The sequence below is a fragment of the Helianthus annuus genome, chromosome 16 (assembly GCF_002127325.2).
Source record: "Helianthus annuus cultivar XRQ/B chromosome 16, HanXRQr2.0-SUNRISE, whole genome shotgun sequence".
NCBI classification, from domain to species: Eukaryota; Viridiplantae; Streptophyta; class Magnoliopsida; order Asterales; family Asteraceae; genus Helianthus; species Helianthus annuus.
Window position 1 is genome coordinate 16,797,253 of NC_035448.2, and position 19,066 is coordinate 16,816,318.

General features: G+C 37.2%; 1 non-coding gene across 1 annotated transcript; it reads right to left on the reverse strand.

Moving 5' to 3' along the window:
- Window positions 1-2,527: 2,527 nt before the first annotated feature.
- On the reverse strand, window positions 2,528-2,633 carry LOC118488533. The gene has a single exon (XR_004885077.1). It is a non-coding gene; the product is annotated as a small nucleolar RNA R71 (small nucleolar RNA).
- Between the last annotated feature and the right edge of the window lie 16,433 nt (window positions 2,634-19,066).

Genomic DNA, 19,066 nt, shown 5'->3' on the forward strand with positions numbered 1-19,066 from the left:
TACATCTTTCAACCACCAAACAAATCAGTGGTGCATATAAACTTAATCCTTGTTTAATCAAACTATGTATATATCATATTATCAATTTAGCCTAAAACACTTAAAATTTTCATCAACGAACAGAAGCAACAGAACCTATTTAACGAATGCAGAGGGCGATTTCGGGAGCCGATTTAGGGCCAACAGGAATTAACGAATGTATAAGTTCCATTAAAATGGAAAACAAAAAAGAATTAACGAATATAACCCACTGGATTTAGGGCCAACAGGGCGATTCTAGGAGCCGATTCGATGGAATCTCCGGCTCTCATGCAGTTAACACTTCCGACGAGTGAAATACCAGTGTCTGCGGGTGAAATACCACCACCTGCCATCGCACCACCACCACCCGACAACCACCCACTTCCACCGCCGCTAACAACCACAATCAACGACCCAACCACCCACCTTCAATTTAATACACCACTACCCACTTCCACCGCCACCAACCCACCACCACCTAATACACGTTACTTTTCCGGCGACTGGAATCCCCACATCTCAATCAACAAACCAAAAAATGAAGCCGCTGCAACTTATCTTTTTTGCAACAAATTGAAACTGATGTTGAGAAAAGGGGGAATAATAGTGATTATAGAGATGCATTAGGTCTTATTACAGAGAGAAAAGGGAGTTTAAAGAGAGAAAGAAGAGTTTAGAGAGAGAAAGAAGATAGAGAGAGGGAGTTCAGATCTTGAGGGAGAGCGAGAAAGAGTTTGTTTTAATTATATATCTTTTTTATTTTTATAAAAATGTCTCTCAATATAAGTTATTTACACAATAACCCCGAGAAAGTGAAATAACAAAAAAAACCCTCATGTGCAAAGCACATGACCATACTTAACCAAAATTTCTAACTGGGTTTGGCCTAAAGGAAATAACGTGCAAGATTTTGAAACATTAAGTACAAAACTCGTCAACTTTTGGGCCAAAGGACACCGCCTGCAATTTGGTGTAAACATAAAGGACAAAACTTGTAATTAAACTTTGAAATAACACATATTCCACAAACTCCCTGTGTTCGATACCCACTTGCCACTAACTATTTAGTAGTAATTAGATTAAATTTGATTGTGACCACAACATCACGTCAAATTTTGGCGCCGTTGCCGGCGAGTAGTGCGCAACGTCTGTTATTTTTGATCTTTTTAGGTTTGTTATTTTTCTGGTTTATGCTGGGTGTGTTAGTGTGCAGGTATTTACAGGTGCATGCGTACTAGGAGCTCTCACAAGCTATCACCATTGGCATTTGATCCAGAAATTGAACGGACTTTGAGAAGAAACAGAATTTTGCTACGAGAAAATAAAATCAGCGGTTCACCAACAACACCTACTACACCTACTACACCATTTACACCACTTAGATACGTGGATCCACCGCCACCACCCACTACGGGTGAGCTTACACCACCTTTCATACCATCATCAACTCAACCTTCACCAAATACCACCATGCCTAACACCACTACCGACTTTATTCCACCACATGATGTTACACCAACCAACACCACTACATTACCTATTACTACCCAAGTTGAACCTACACATACCTTTAACCCTTCTACTACAATTCCACCATTTTCCCATTTCTTCCCAGCTTCAGGTCAATCATCTTCAACCTATTCACTACCGCAAAGTTCAACTGTTGTTCATGCTACCTCTACATTTAGACCACCGAACCAATCGGGTTTTCAATATTCATCTTATCCATTTGTGATATCTTCGGGTATAGGAGGAGACGGATATGAGGAAGGGTATGAAGAAGAGTTTGAGGGATACGAAGAAGATGGATTTTACTATGGGGGTGATGGAGTTAATTTGGGACCTCAAGGAGGAGTGGGTCAACAAAGTCAACCATTGCAACGAATTCAAGACGTGGGTAGGTTACCGGTTGGGGTACAACATGTTCGACCACAAGGGTCACAATTGCAAGGTCCTACACCGTTACAACAAGTTCGCCCACACAATACTCAGCATCAATTCCAAAGGCCAATTCAACAACCACCGATGCAACAACATAAATTTCAACCACCATTTGTACCTCAAGGACCTATGCAAAGACCAATGAGTCCTATTTGTCCAAGGGTTCGGTTGGGTGTACCAAGGAGACATCTTCGAGAACATGCAAGAGGTATAGAAGCACATTTTAGACCGGTGATCACTCATAATCCTTCACCGGTAGTTATTCCTCACAATGATCAAGGGAGAACATTTGAAGTGCGAACCAGTTCGTTACAAAATTTGCCAAAGTATAAGGGTCTAGCAACGGAGGAGCCGTATTTTCATTTGGAGGCTTATGATTCGATTTGCAACACTCTTTGGGGTCAAGGATTTTCGGCCGATGATGTCAAATTGGTGTTATTTCAATTTTCTTTAGAAGACAAGGCTAAAAAGTGGTTCTACACATTACCTTCGGCATCTATCTACACATGGGCGGAAATGCAACAAATCTTTTTAGATGAATTTTATACCGCTCAAAAGACAAATGATGCTAGGAAAAGGTTGAGAAATTTTCAACAACAATCTGGTGAGATGTTTCATGAAGCATTCGAGCGGTTTAGGATGATGATCAAGAATTGCCCTCATCATGGGATAGAGTTATGGGAATTGATGAATGCTTTCCATGAGGGGTTATGTGCCGAAGATGCTCGCGATTTAATGTCTATCACCAATGGCACTTTTGGCACGAATTACGAGCATGACGATTGGGAATTTTTGGAACAAATGGCGGTCACTTCAAAGAAAAGCTCAAGCATCAAGGAGAGCACGACCGGCTATTTCCCGAACTCAAGTGCACGCGGTAGACGATGGTAATGTTCAAACTTCTAATCAAATTTATGACGTTTGTGCACTTTGTAATGAGTTGGGACATGCAGCTGAAAATTGCCAAGGAGTGGAAGCGCAATATCAGGAGGTGAATGCATTGCAAGGGCATGGAGGGGGTGGTAGAAATTACAACATGAACTCCAATACTTACCACCCCGATTTGAGAAACGACCCAAATTTTAGATATGGAAATCCCTCAAACCAAGCCAACCCGAATTTTCAAGGAAGTCAAGGTAACTTTGCTCTACGCCTACCGTTCAATAATCAAAGTGGGTTTTCGGGTCAAAGTTCTTCTGGTGGAAATGAGGTCATGGAGATGCTCAAGGCAATGCAACTAGAGATGCAGCGAAGAAATCAAATGGATGATGTTCACATGCAAAAAGATGAAATACGTGACAAAGCTATTCAATCGTTGACCACTCAAATGGGTCAACTTGCAAGTGACGTGGCATTATTGAAGAAAGCAAAAGGTCAATCACCAAGTGACACGGTGATAAATCCCAAGAACACAAAAAACATTAACATCAATGTGGTAAGCACCGTTCCAAATACTAAATTTAATGAAACATTGCTAACTTCTTCGTATCAAGCGAACTCATGTTTGGAAAAAGATGTCGAAGTCGAGAATGATAAAGAGTATGGAGCGCCAATCGTGCCTATCCGAGTGGCGAAATAAAAATTCCTCATGCATTATTGGATTATGGGGCGAGCATGAGTGTGTTACCAGGTGATCTATACGACATGTATAATTTTGGTTCGCTTCAGGATGTAGACACCATAGTGAGTTTGGCGGATGAAAGTTGGAGTCGTCCACGGGGAATGGTTAAGAGATATTATGATTCTGTTGGGAGAATTCGAATACCCGGTGGATTTTCTGGTTTTAGATTATGCTACTACCATGATGGCGTCACAACAAAGGGTGATTTTGGGTCAACCGTCTCTCTATACAGCAAATGCTCAAATTAATTGTAGAGAAGGAATCGTTACCATGACCGAAAAGAACCGTAAGTTGTCATTTGATGTTCAGAGTAAGATGATTAGTTATGATTTTGTTGTGGCGAAGGATAGTGGGTTTAGTGAAAAGGTGTTTCAAAGAATGAGAAGAAATCACCCACCGGACCGTGAAGAAAGACATATGGGTTCAAGCAAGAGTGTATTTGATTACCCACCGAGTCGAAACGAGACGGATGCATTTTTCTCAATGGCACGAGGAAGTGATGGAGATGGCAGGAACCGCTTCTTTGAGCCACCTTAAATGGGGGTGGCATGGTCTGGCTGAAGACCTGAAAACTTAGCGCTGCTCGGGAGGCAACCCGAGGTTTTTCACTGATCTTGTTATTTCTTTAGTTTTCTATGTTTCAGGGCCATGGCAACACTCAAGTGTGGGGAAGATGTGCGGATATTTGTGTGAAGGTGGTGATAGGAAATTGGATCATTTACAATATCTGTTGTGTCAAACTTCACCAGGTCAATGTACTTTTTCCTTAGACTTGTCATGTTCTTTTGCTTTAAAATATTGTTAGTTTATTAGTTTGCTTTTGTTTATAAAAAAAATAAAAAAAAAAACAAAGTTGATGTTTTTGGTGTTTAAGCGATCTTCCCTTCAAAACCATACATTGGGGACAATGTATCCAAAGTGTGGGGATGAGGGGAAATTTTAAAAAAAAAATGTGAACCTTTTAAAAATCAAGCGAAAAATGGTCCAAATTGAACAGTTGAGTATTAAATTGCATGACACACCGGCAACCGATATCCCCTTGTTCTTTCTTGGTGAGAGTTGAGCCACTACTTGAATTTATTAGAATACATTTTTTTCTTGATGAGAGTGGAAATGGGTGGTGGTGCATTAGAACTTGTGCTTGAATGCGGTTTGAGGCCTTAGCTTGATATGCATGTGAAAAGGATTAGGGCAATTAGGTAGCCTCGTCATGGTGAGTGCGAGTGTGGGATTTGGGTGGTTGGACCTCATAAATTATATATTTGAGCATGGTAGCGAGAGGGGCGGGGGTTTGGACTTTAGTAACCCATTTGAGCTTTGAGCCGATCTTTTTTTAACCCGTGCCTACTTTCTCTTAAAGAATTAACCCGTATTTGACCCGGTCTATTAGTATAATCATCTTGTTCTAGTATGCTTGTTTGTTATGTTTGTTAAATCGAAAAAAAAAGAAAAAAAGAGATATGAAGAAAAGAAAAAAAAGAGAGAAAAACAATGAAAAATGAAAAAAATGAATGAGATAGTTTGTATATAGTTGTTTATGTTTTGTTTTAGTTAGAAATAAAAGACCGGGTTGAATCGTTAGCTACTTCGCATATGTATTTCCATTTCCTACCCATTTGCATTGCCATGTTACAACCTTTAAGTCCCTTTGATTCGCATGCATGTTTAGCAAATTCTTTAGGCGTGTTAGTGCATTAAGTCTATTGACTTCGTCTTGTATCATGTAATAGAATAGGATAGGTTAGGATAACCAGTGCACGAGGTTCGAGAAACAATTGTTAGAAAGTAAGCTGGTAATTTCGCTCATATGTACATGACCATATAAGCGAAATCAGAAACATCAGATTTCGCTCATATGGACATGGTCATATAAGCGAAACCTGGTCAAGTATAAATAGGTGCACTGTTCATTCATTTGGTAGAGATCCAGAAATTGTAACGAAGTGCTGCCAATTTGTTCTCAGGTTGTAATCACTGTTAAATCAATACAAGAGGCATTATAATTAGTTTGAGCGTCTGTTTCATTGATTCCGCCTTTGAATCGGATAAACAACTCTTCTGATTGACTCATTCGGGTTCAACAACGATCCTACAAGTGGTATCAGAGCTCAGGAGGAAGAGTTTAGCTCAATTGGATCAGTTTTCTGTCTTCTACACCTTCTTTATTCAACAGATCAAAATCTACCGGTCAAAATTCGCTCAAAATTTCACAGATTATAGCTAATTGGACATAGATAAACCCTTGAAAGTTTCACATCTAAATTCGACCTAAAAATGGACCAAAATGCTTTGAGTTGATTTCGCTTATTTGGACAATATCTGATTGCGCTTATGTTGCACTGTGATTTCGCTCATAAGTCATCCTGATTTCGCTCCAGTGAACATTATTTCTTGGGATTTCGCTCCAAAGACCATCTAATTTCGCTCATTGTGTACATACGTTGAAGGGATTTCGCTGATTATGTTTTAGAGATTTCGCTCATAAGGTTCTAGGGTGATTTCGTTTATACAGACACATGGGATTTCGCTCTTATGGCAACCTGATTTCGCTTTTGTGAACCAAAATCCTGATTTCACTCTAATGTTAGCATGATTTCGCTTTTGTGTCATAAGGAAACTTGATTTCGCTCAAGTGTACCTTGTGTGCTATTTCGCTCGAAGTGTCATTTCTTGTTTTCGTTCGAAAGTGAATTGTTTCGCGTCAAGATCATTTCACGACAACCAAGTGTCAGTGTATTTCAGATTATTGGATATTGTTAAAACTGATTGAGTTTGTTTGATTGTTCTCAGGTGATTGAAGATGTCAAGCAACGGTGAAGAGTTCTACAACACATTCTACAACGCGTTCACTTCTGAATCGACAGATAGAAGATCTGAGATGAGAGAATATTCAAGAGAGATTTCGGAGAATTTGAAGTTTGAGAACATGTATGGAAGCCAACAGAAACCACCAAAGCTAATGAAAGTTGAAGATTATAACTGGTGGAAAAATAGATTTGAGGGTTGGGTAAAAGCTTTCGCTCCTGAAAGCTGGTTAAAACTGAAAAATGGATATATTGAACCAGTAAAAGAGGGAGGAGAGTTAATAGATGCGAAGGATTTCACATACATAGATATAAAAAATGTTGTGGCTGAATATAAAATGATCACATTAATCAAACAATCAGTAAGAGAGGATATTATCTCGTTACTTGAACAAGAGAAAACTTCAAAGAGTTTGTGGGAAGCGTTAGAGAGAAAGTGTGTAGGTGTTGGACCGTGTTCCGACCCTGAAAAGTCAGCCGAGACAGTTCATCTTCATGTATAAAGGCGGAATCGGTATATATGAAGTTACAACAGCTTGTCCTTTCTAATTTCTTCTTTCTTATTGCTTTCTGATTACAATTTGACAGAGTTCCGTTCCACAAGTAATGGTCTAGATCCGCTCAAATGACCAACAACATCAGGTATATATAGGGGTGAGTGGTTCGCTCATATCGACTGCCATATGAGCGGACCTACTACAATGCCACATAAGCGAACCATCCTGATGCACGCATAAGCGAACCTACCTTAGACCCTATGAGCGGACCTTCAACTATCATGTACATAAAAGCGAACCTATCAACATAATACCTAGATTTGACATTCTAAACCCTATGTTGACCTATATTGACCTAAGACTTGATGTAGACGAAGTCAACAGACATTCTGTGCACTAACAGACTCCCCCTTGGATGTTGACGTAGTCTTCAGCAGTCTTTAGCTCCTGAGTCTTCGGTCTTGGTCTTTTATCCAACTCTCTGTCTTCACATCATTCAATCTTTCTTCACAGGTTCCAGGATTAACACCTAGCTCTAACTTCAGACTTCCCTTTAGTTGTTGATCCAGACTCCCCCTTTCATTGACTCCCCCTCTCAGTATGCTAGAATCTGAGATATCTGGTTGAAACTTTGACAGTTAGCTTCCTTTGGGACTGATGAAGTTCAAACCTGTTTAACCTGCACATTCTCTACCGTAACATAAGTTTTACAAATTTATGTCAATTGAATTTAGTAAACTTACTGGTAGACATCATTTTCAACAAACACATTAGTTACATCAAGTTCAAATAAATGACCTTGATTAACTAGTCACACAATCTTTCAAACCATTTATATATGTCATTCAAAGAATTTTCAACAAAATTTCCCAATCCTGTTCATCATGTTTAGCACTCGAATTTTGAATATCAGCTCTTCAACATCAGTTGGTCGAAAATCTTTTTGGATTTTTGTTTATGAATGAAATGCAGTAAACAAATATATACAGATGATATTTTTGTGAGTTCGTGCAAGAGGATCATATCAGCTATCGACTAGACACTAGCACCGTTAAGCTGTTATTTCATTTTAAGCTTTTAAACAGTTCGCGTTGATTGTCGATATATTGATCCACTTAAATTCTCACAAAATGTTCAACCTGTTTGGGATACAAATTTAGTGTTTTAGAACTTAAACATCTACATGTGTCCCACCTCAGTATATACTCCCGTATCCAGACCCCAGTATTCAGTCTTACAGGTGAGTATACCACAGCTGATATCTGTTAAGGGGTTATGTGCGAGGGCCGTGAGAGCTCAGGTCGATACTTCCGTATACGCAGAGAGATGACGGCTTCGACTTTAAGTGGGTCCCCTTTAGAGGATCTTTTGTTACAACAGCAAAGATTATCAATTTTATTGTTTAATCAAATTGCTGAGGGCGAGCTTGTATTTCTAAGCTTTTTGCAGAAAGTATTATCCGGGGACTAGGTCAGTACTTCCATACATCAGAAGTCCCGGGATAATACCCCAGATATCACTGAGCATAAAGACCTAGTATCTCAGAATACGGGACCCTTCAAACAGGATTTCAGGGGTTACCTATATATCCTGGAGGTGTTCCCCACGTAGACGCAAGTGAAATTTATGTTTATATCCCAAACTGATCTACTAATTCTGTGAAAACCTATCGACACATCTTTAGCGAGACTGCTTAATTGCATTTATACATTACAAATCTTTAGCGTACTATGCCAGTCTAGCTGATGTACTATCATTTCCCCTATTTGCACCAAAACTCATTTTTAATTTTTCAATGTTTTTTACATTTTCAAATTTTCTAATTTTTTGTTAAATTTTTCTCCCCCTAAAATCAAAATATGTTTCAATTTTGATTTTCAAGGAAAATTTGAAAACTGTACAAATAAAATGACAAACTGATATCGAATCACTTCAATTCGCCATTCATTTAGCATAAACAATCAGAACTCCCCCTGACAACAAACTATTTTCCCATTTAGATTTCAAAACACTTAAGTTTGTTTTAATCAAAATGGTTTTTTTCCGGAAAATTAGTTTTGTGTGTCGTTTCACAAATTCGGGGTTCTTTCATCACATTGTCTTCCTTTAATCACTTGATAGATTTAACAATTTCAATTTTAAATCTCAAACATCACTTGTAGAAAATCAAGTACAAATTAATGTCCATGATTTACCACATTTAAGACGAAAAATCACCAGAGTGAAATTTCTCAAGAAATATGCCGATTCATGTTCCACGCTTACCAACCTGGGAACTCCGGCAAGTCAGGGTTTTTCATTTGAAAAGATTCACCCAAGCCTGACCAGCCTTGGGTGTTTTTGACAATTTTACCTCAAAACTTGGCTCTTCTGGTTTTGACACACCAGAATCATTGCCTGAGTGTGGCTTGTCTGACTTTGACCTGTCAGATTCATCGCCAACACTTTTCTTTTTCTCCTTTTTCTCTTTTGTCCTCAAATTTGTATCTGATGAAACCGTCTTGCTTGACTTTGCAATCGAGTGAATCGTTTCATCAGAACTTTTATTTGAACCAACTGGTGAACCTGAGGACAAAATCCTTTCCAGATATTCTCTGGCCTTCTTCCTCTTCTTTCGCAGTCTGTCTTTTTGCCCCTGAGAAAGTTTTACTTTTGTTTCCTGAACTTTAGGTTCTTGAACCTTCCGTTCTTTGGGCTTGACGTTGACTGGTTTCTTTGCCGTTCTTTGAGATTCAACCCTCGATCTTCCCATCGATCTCCTTGGGCAATCTCTGGCAATGTGGCCTCTGATTTGACAGTTAAAGCATTTTCTCGTCTCATAATTCCATCTTTGGCAGTTAACAGCGATGTGTCCTTGATAACCACAGTTGTAACACACCCTGTTATCATACCATGTACCACCTTCACACCAAACACTCAGATCAAAGCATTGTCTGGCTTTGTGGTAGTCATCACTCCTTTGTATCTTTGATTTGGCATTTGAGCACTGTGGTCAAACATGCACCACTTATTACCAACACTTTTTGAGTTTTCAATTTTTACTTTTTGTAATTTTTCATTGCGATTGGATGATCGATCTGATGACCTTTTATTATCTTTTTGAACATTTTTCAAATTTTTATCTTTTTGTTTTTGTTCCACTTTCTTCTTCAAAGGTTTTTGCTTAGAGCATTCTCCCTTTTTAGTTGATTGTAGTACAGTTTTCTGAAATTTTTCTTTTAATTTCAAAAACAATTTTTGTTTTTCTAATTTTTCATTTACATCATCAGATTTCTCATCACAATCTTCAACTTTGACATTGTCAAAGTTTGTGACATTGTCACTTATTGGAACAGAGTTGATTGGTTTTGGATAGGGAAAATTCAACCTATCTGATGAAGTCACAAAACCTTTCAACTTCTTTTCAAGTTCATCAACCTTGATTCTTGAATTCTCAGCTTCATTTTCAAGCTGAGATATTCTTTCAAGATGAGACCTGATTGATTTTTCATTTTCAATTTTAAGATTTTCAAGAACAGATTTTTCATTTTCCAAGACTTTTAACTGTTCTTGAAATCTTGTTTCATTCTCTTTTAGATTTTTGTTTTCCAGTTTAATCCAGAAATCTTCATCTTCTGAAGATTTTCTTTTACTTTCAAAATCTTTTTCATTTTCTTTCAAAATTTTGTTTTCTGATGATAAACTTTCAACAATCTTTAAAAGTTTGTCATTATCAGATCTCAATTTTTCGCAGTTCAGGCGCAAACTCAAAATCTGTTCATCATCAGTTTTTTTCTCGATCTTCAGAGTATCGTTTTCCAATGTCAAACTCTCCACCTCCTTCAAGAGTTTCACACTAGCTTCTTCAGATTTTTCGCATTCCGAGCATTTTCCTTTCATCTTTTCACCTTCAGCTTCTTTCTTTGTTTCCATTTTGTATGTTCCTGCACAAAAAATTTTAACAAAATCAAGAGGATTCGAACTTTCATCAATATAATAACCCCTCTTAATATCGTATCTCATATTATTTTTTGCTGCAAGACACACATCGATTCGTTTTCTCATTTCAATGATTACATTCAAATCTATCTTTCCTGATTCTTCTTTTATCTCATCCAATAATTTCCTTTTATTTGAATTTTCATGAAGACTATGATTTGTTATTGTATTGATGAAACTTCTTAAATCATAGCGTGATAAACTAGAATCCCATTTCAGTCCATTCACGAATTTATTCCATTCCAAAGGTAAAGCATCAACAAATTTTAAAATCCTTTCATCATTTGAATACCAAACCTTATGTTTTTCTAATTTGATGATTAACTCATAAAACCTTTCTTTCAACATCTCCATCGATTCATTCTTCATACACAAGAAATTTTCGTATCTTTTTACATAAACATCCTTACCATATTTCATCTCATACCAAGCTTCCTTAGTCCAGTTATTCAGATTTTCAAGATTTTTGTTTTCTTGTTCGTCAAACATTTTTGCCAAGTTTTGTACAATAAAACAAGATCACTTAAAAGAAACTATCAGTGTCCGAATAAGTGGAACTAAAAATGTTCAAATAAGCGGCCCAGATTATGTCCAGATAAACGAACCAGGTTTGAGCGGATCTACAGGGTTCGCTCGAGCGAACCAGAGTTTGTACGTTCAAGCGGACCAGTAACTGTCCGAATAAGCGGACCGGATGAGCGAGTCTATCACTTGACCAAATGAGCGAATCAGGTGATGTCCGTTCGAGCGGACCTTACTATGTTCGTTCGAGCGGAAGTATTTCGAGCGGATCTGTTAAACAAATATAAGCGAACCTAGCACTTTGTCCGTTCGAGCAAATCTAACAGCTAAATTGTCTGAATAAGCGGACCAAATCAGTTATTTCGAGCGAAAGTGTCGAAAAAGCGAACCCAATATGTAATTTCGAGCGAACCTGATAGGTAATTTTGAGCGAACCTACGAATGTTCGTAAAAGCGAATCTCACAATTTACCCAATTTTAACCATTTTTAATCCGAGTTTTAACCTAAAACTTTCTAGGGTTTATTAATTGTATGTTCCGCACGTAATACTCAAAAATCAGACAATTTCAACCGTAGGAACCACTTCAAATCGAAAAAGTATGAAAGAAAGAGAGTAGAAATGAGAGAATTTGATAGAATCAAGCTGTAGTAGTATGAACTCCTCGTCCTGAGCTCTGATACCACTTGTTGGACCGTGTTCCGACCCTGAAAAGTCAGCCGAGACAGTTCATCTTCATGTATAAAGGCGGAATCAGTATATATGAAGTTACAACAGCTTGTCCTTTCTAATTTCTTCTTTCTTATTGCTTTCTGATTACAATTTGACAGAGTTCCGTTCCACAAGTAATGGTCTAGATCCGCTCAAATGACCAACAACATCAGGTATATATAGGGGTGAGTGGTTCGCTCATATGGACTGCCATATGAGCGGACCTACTACAATGCCACAAAAGCGAACCATCCTGATGCACGCATAAGCGAACCTACCTTAGACCCTATGAGCGGACCTTCAACTATTATGTACATAAAAGCGAACCTATCAACATAATACCTAGATTTGACATTCTAAACCCTATGTTGACCTATATTGACCTAAGACTTGATGTAGACGAAGTCAACAGACATTCCGTGCACTAACAGTAGGAAGTAATGAAATTGTTAAAAACAAAAAGAAATTGTTGCGTAAAGAGTTTGATCTATTCAGTTGCATGAAAAATGAATCTGTATGTAAAATGATCGAAAGATTTGGGCATCTAAAAATGGAGCTGGCCAGACATGAAATCACATATAGTAAAGAGGAGCTGGTGGATAAATTGTTTGATTCATTGCCAAATGATCAAGAGTGGCAATACTTCGCTTTAATGTTGAAAAATACAATCAAGCCTAATGATTTAAAAGTGGATCTGCTGATTGAAAGGCTTGAAAGCCATGAGTTGGAGATAAAGAGATCTAAAGTCAACAATCCAGCTTATCAGCAGAATGTAGAACTTTACTACAGAGGAAATGTACCACAGGCTCGGTCTCCAAGAACAGCGTTTTCTGCAGAAAGTTCAAACTCAGTGAACAATGAAAGTCTTCACAGTGGTTTTCACAGTGGATCTTCTTCAAACACTTCAAGTCAATCTGCTTCCAAGAATTTGTTTCAGTGTAATATCGCAGTGGATCTGAAGAATGGGCAGAATTTCAGCGAAGAGTCGGCAAAACAACAGATGGTTTTCTTGGCATCTATTCTTGAATCGTATGAAAGCCGCGTTGTAGGGAAGATTGGAAACACCAACTTGACGAAAGAAGATTATGATCAATTAGACCCCGAGGAGATGCAACTAATGGATATAAGATGGTGCATGGCCAGTGCGGTTCGTCAGGCACAGCGGTTTATGGAAATCACGGGGAGGAAGTCAATTGGTGGACCATCTACCAAACTGGGATTTGATAAATCAAAGGTGATATGTTTCAAATGTAAACAAAAAGGTCACTTTAAGCGCGAGTTCTGAAAACCCGTTCAAAGAAGATTATTACAAGAAAGCGATTTACCATCAGAACAAGTCTGAGCCACCAAGATTGAAACAGCCTGAAGAAAAATCAAGGGCTCTTGCAGTTATATATGACGATGAAGGTTATGACTGGAGTCAAGTATGCCCTGAAAAAGATACTGTTGGGTATGCATTTGTAGCTGATGCTGATCCTGATAGATGGTTGAAAGCAGATTATGCAAGATGGGAAATCGGAAAATTAAACGAACCATTCAAAGAAGCCCAGAGAGCCAAACGATGGAATGAAGAATTGGAATGTTACATGGATCCACGGGGTAATCCAGTTGTTGACCCATCAAAAGTGGATTTCGAAGCTGTAACAAATTTGCTTCCAAGGCAGGCTACTTTTAACACACGAAGGTTATCTGATAAAGCATATCTGCCTGATTTGGAGAAGAAGATAAGAGAGGTTTTTGAAGCAAGTCTACCGAAGGTGGTAGAAATGAAGAAGAGAAAAGAAGAAGAATTGAAGAAGATGATTGAAGAAGTAAAGATTGTTGCGAAGATTGCTGCTGAAGAGGAACAGAAGATTGAAGAAGAACAGAAAGAAGAAAAAGAGGAGAACAAAGAGCAAGATCAGAAAGCTGAAACAGAAGAATCGGTGCTGAAAGAGACTGAGGTAAGAAAATCTTCTGACTTGTCAAATGCCAAAATTGTTGATGAAAAAGAAAACCAGTGCAGGAATTGCATAGAAATGTGCAAAGCTTGTACTGAAAAAGATGACATCATAAAAACAAAAGACAATGACATAGTTAAACTTGAAAATGTTTTCACAATAAAATGTAAAGAAATGATTGACAAAGAAGAAATTTTAAAATTAAAAGTTGAAAAGCTAACACTGAAATGTCATGGTCTTGAAGAAGAAAATAAGATTTTGAAAGAAAAGTGTACAGCTAAATGTGTTGATTGTGTTGAAAAAGAATCTAAATTTCAAGATTTACAAAAATAGTATGATTCTTTAAAGTGGTCGAGTCAGAGAGTACAAGAAGCTTATGATACTTTGAAAAGCCAAGTCAAAAGTTTTGATCAAAGAATGTCTGAAACTTTAGTCACTAAAGAAATGTATGAAAGAAAGTTTAAAGAAAAGAAAATTGAATTGAACAAATGTGTTGATGAAATTGCTAATCTTAAACAAGTCCTGGCTGAAAAAGAAAAGATTGTTACAAAACTTCAAAGTTATCATAACTCTTCGTACATTCTCGAACGCATTTTCAACATCACACCAGATGACAAAGATACTGACAATTGCAAAAAGGGTATTGGTTCAGAATTTCATCAGGTTCCACCACCATTGAGAAACAATTATACTTTTTATGATGAGGAAAAGGTGGCAAAGGGTTTGAACATAGCTGACTAATTACCTGAAAGTATCGATGTGACTTACACCAAATCTGATGATGCTGATGATTCAGAGGTGGTAAGTAAGGTTGTTGATAGTGTTTTGAAAGATGAGTCTACAAAAGGTAAGTCTGAATCACAGGATGAAGATGAAGGAAATCTTTATGATGGATATCTGAAAAACACAAAATCTGAGAAAGTTGTGGATGATGATTCAAAAGGATTGGTTTATACCATGATTGGATCGGACAAATTATTCTTAGATGTTGTATTCCTGATTCACAATGTGATTTCAGAAAAGGTTGATAAAGTTTTCAAAATGGTTGAGATTGAGAAGTCTGAGATTCCAAAGTTTTCTGGTAAAGGTCATAAATCTTTTTATAACAAACCTGGTTTTAAGAAGAAAAACATGAAGGCTGGTTTGGGTTATAAAAAGAAACAGAATTGGAATCAAAGTAAAAGACCAAATTTGCAACAAAAAATGAGTTCTGTTCAAGGGAAGAGCTTGAAAGAAGAAGAAAAACTCAAATTTGGACAACAGTCTAATGAGGAGTTTGATGCTATGAAAAAGAAACAACAACAGGCCAAGGATGTTTCAAAGAAAGTGTGTTTTAAATGTGATCAAATTGGACATGTTGTACGAAAGTGTTCAAATCCAAAGCCTGTTGATGTTGAAAAACAGAAATCTGAGAATGTGAAACAAAGGTCAACCAGATTTGATTCGAAATAAACTTGGAGGTACAATACAAACAAGTTTGCTTCAAATCAAAATTGGAAATCAAACCCGAACAGGTTCAATTCAAGACAGACCTGGAAGTCTCACACACCCAGATTGAGAACAACACAAAGTTGGAGAACATCTGTTGATATGACAAAACCTCAAGAGTTTTGGAAACCTAAAATGTTGTTCGAAATCAAAAGGTTCAAAAAGAGACAAACTTTTACAAAAGAGGTACTCCGAAAGGTCAAATGTGGAGTGCTAAGAAACAAGTGACGTCGGTAAAAGATGAGAAAGTTGAAGTCAAAGTCGAAAAAGTTTTAAATGACAAAGAATTTCCAAAATTGAATGAAAATTATTGTGTTAAAATGCCTAAGGTCCATCAGACCTGGGCTAAATTGTTCAAATGAATGATAAAGTTTGAATGTGCAGGTGCTCAACAAAGCTGAAGATTGTGAGAATGGTAGTTGGGGCAGCCTGGCACAGGAAGAGGTTGCAGGATCCTGGTTTGGTTGAACAGGGAGTTTAGTTTGATAGTTTTTTGTACATAAATAAACAATATTTTCAAAACCCTAAAAACTTGAAAAATTAAAAAACCAAAAATATGTTTTTAGTTTGTTAAAAATTTGAAAAATCAAAAATATGTTTGTTTTTAATTTTGTTTGGATATATATTGATTGAATACGCCGAAACCCTCACGGCTGAACAAACATGATTACATTCACCAGATTGAAAAACGGTTTTCAAACTGTAAAAAATCAATGTGTTGTAAATCATGGGGGTAATTACTACTATATGTTATATTGTCTGCAGTTCAGTACACGAGAAGCAGAAAATGGATGGCGAGACAAAGCTATCAGTATTGGGTTGTCAAATTTTTTTTAATAATTTTTCATTTTAGGGGGGGCAAAAATTGTCATTAGAAAATCCAAAAACATTAGAAAATTTGAAAAAGCCAAAAACATGATAAAATTTAAAAAATTTTGAGTTTTTGCGTAAATAGAGGAAATGATAGTACATCAGTAGACAGTTACAGTATGCTAAAGAATTGTAATGATTAAATAGTGTTAAACAGTCTCACTGATGATATGTCGATAGGTTTTTATACATTTAGTAAAATTTTTCGGGATATAAACCTAAATTCAAACACTTGTTTATTTTGTGGGGAACACTACTTGGATATGTAGGTAACCCCTGAAATCTCGTTTGAAAGGTCCCTTATTCTGAGATACTAGGTCTTTATACTCAGTGATATCTGGGGTATTATTCCGGGACTTCTGCTGAATGGGAGTTCTGACCTAGTCCTCGAATAATACTTTCCGCAAATTGCCTGAAACATAGCATCGCCCTCAGCTACTCGATTATACAATAAAATTGATAATCAGTGTTGTTGAAGCAAAAGATCCTCTAAAGGGGACACACCGAAAAGTCGAAGTCGTCATCTCTCTGCGTATACCGAAGTATCGACCTGAGCTCTCACGGCCCTCGCATTCAACCCCTTACAGATATCATCTCTGGTATACTCACCTGTAAGACTGAATAATTGAGATTCTGGATACGGGAGTATATTCAAGAGGTGGGACACATGAATGAGTTTAAGTTCTTAAAACATCTAAATCGTATCCTAAATTAGTTGAAATTTGTATGAAAATTTAAGTGGATCAGTATATCGACAATCTAAGTGAATTTTTAATTCTTAAAGTGAAATGAAGCTCAATGGTACTTGTAACTTGTCAAAACTGATATGATCCTCTGACGCATACTCAAACAAAAATTATTGTTTGTAAATATGTTTGTACATATTTCTTTACTGCTTTATATTTTCAGAAAATACAAAAAGATTTTGATTTCTGCTTTATTTTCGACAACCAATGTCTGAGTTGCTGAGTTTCAAAATCTTAGTAAGCTGATTGTGTTTCTGAGAATAAAACAAGTACATTAATTTGAAACTTGAATTTCTATTAAAAAATCAAAAACAGTTTGTTATATCTCCAAGGTCATTAATTTGGACTTGGATGATTAACTATGGGGGATTTGGATGCTTATATTGTTATAGAGCTAGTTTCCGATACGATTTGATGAAACAGCCAAATTCATGAGAAGTGATTTTTCGGAGATTGAATTGTCAAATTATGATTTCTGGAAAATTGAAGTTTAAAATGATTGTTACTTATCAAGTGTATGAGTGTGTGCAGATAAGGTACCAGACTACGATCCCGAGAGCAGAGTCTAAGGGGGAGTCTGAAGACAAGCTGAAAGTTAGGAGAAACTTGTAGCTGGAAAGCTAGGTGTCGATCCCTAAAAGCACGGAAGCTTGACGAAAGGGGGAGCCTGTTGATGATAAAGCTGTTGATGATAGAGCTAGCGATGAGTTTGTATTTTAAAAGTCAAAGAGAAAAGTTGATCAATGAGAAAGATTGAAAGATGCTTACAATGTTACAATCTGAACGAGAAGGCAGAATGATCAAGACTGAAGAGGTGTCATGACAGAGATTAGTCACTGAAGACTTCGTCAATATCCGAGGGGGAGTCTGTTAGTGCATTACGTCTATTGACTTCGACTTGTATCATGTAATAGAAGGATAGGTTAGGATAACCAGTGCACGAGGTTCGAGAAACAATTGTTAGAAAGTAAGCTGGTAATTTCGCTCATATGTACATGACCATATAAGCGAAATCAGAAACATCAGATTTCGCTCATATGGACATGGTCATATAAGCGAAACCTGGTCAAGTATAAATAGGTGCACTGTTCATTCATTTGGTAGAGATCCAGAAATTGTAACGAAGTGCTGCCAATTTGTTCTTAGGTTGTAATCACTGCTAAATCAATACAAGAGGCATTATAATTAGTTAGAGCGTCCGTTTCATTGATTCCGCCTTTGAATCGGATAAACAACTCTTCTGATTGACTCATTCGGGTTCAACAACGATCCTACAAGGCGAGGGACCGATTTGAGTACAAGCTTATTATTGTTCAACTACCCATTTGCCTTAAGTGTGTTCTAGCTCATCTTTGCTAGTATTATTTATCATCGAGAGGAGAGTCATTGTGAGGGGTGTGTTATGCGGGGTTTAAGAAAAGTTAGTAAACTGAGGACATTTGTTTGCATGATTCATGTTGATCGCTTGAGGAGTTATTAGTAGTTTTGGATGAGTTGCTTAGGGGCAAACAACGGTTAAGTGTAGGGATGTGACGGGTAGTCCGTAGGACAACCCTTAACGGTTATAAAGTATAATTTAATCCCGCATTAACCATGTATTTATCTTGAATTAGATAACTACAGTTGCTTGTGTTTCAGGTACATTCGAGGCTTAAAAGTGTGGAAATAAAGCTTCGAATAGACGCGACTGGATTGGAGATTGAAAGACGGAGAATAAATGAAAAAAATAAAATTTTCGAATTAAAGAATTAAGAAGATAACATGATAGAGGATGAAATTATGAGAACGTAGGCGAAAACGGCGAAGAAAACGGAGTTGAAACGAAAAAATTATGCTGAAAACAAAATTTCATGCTGAAGCCCACCGTAGCTTACGGTGGAGGGTGTAGCTTACGGTTGTCCCTGACATAAATTGTCACCGTATGATAG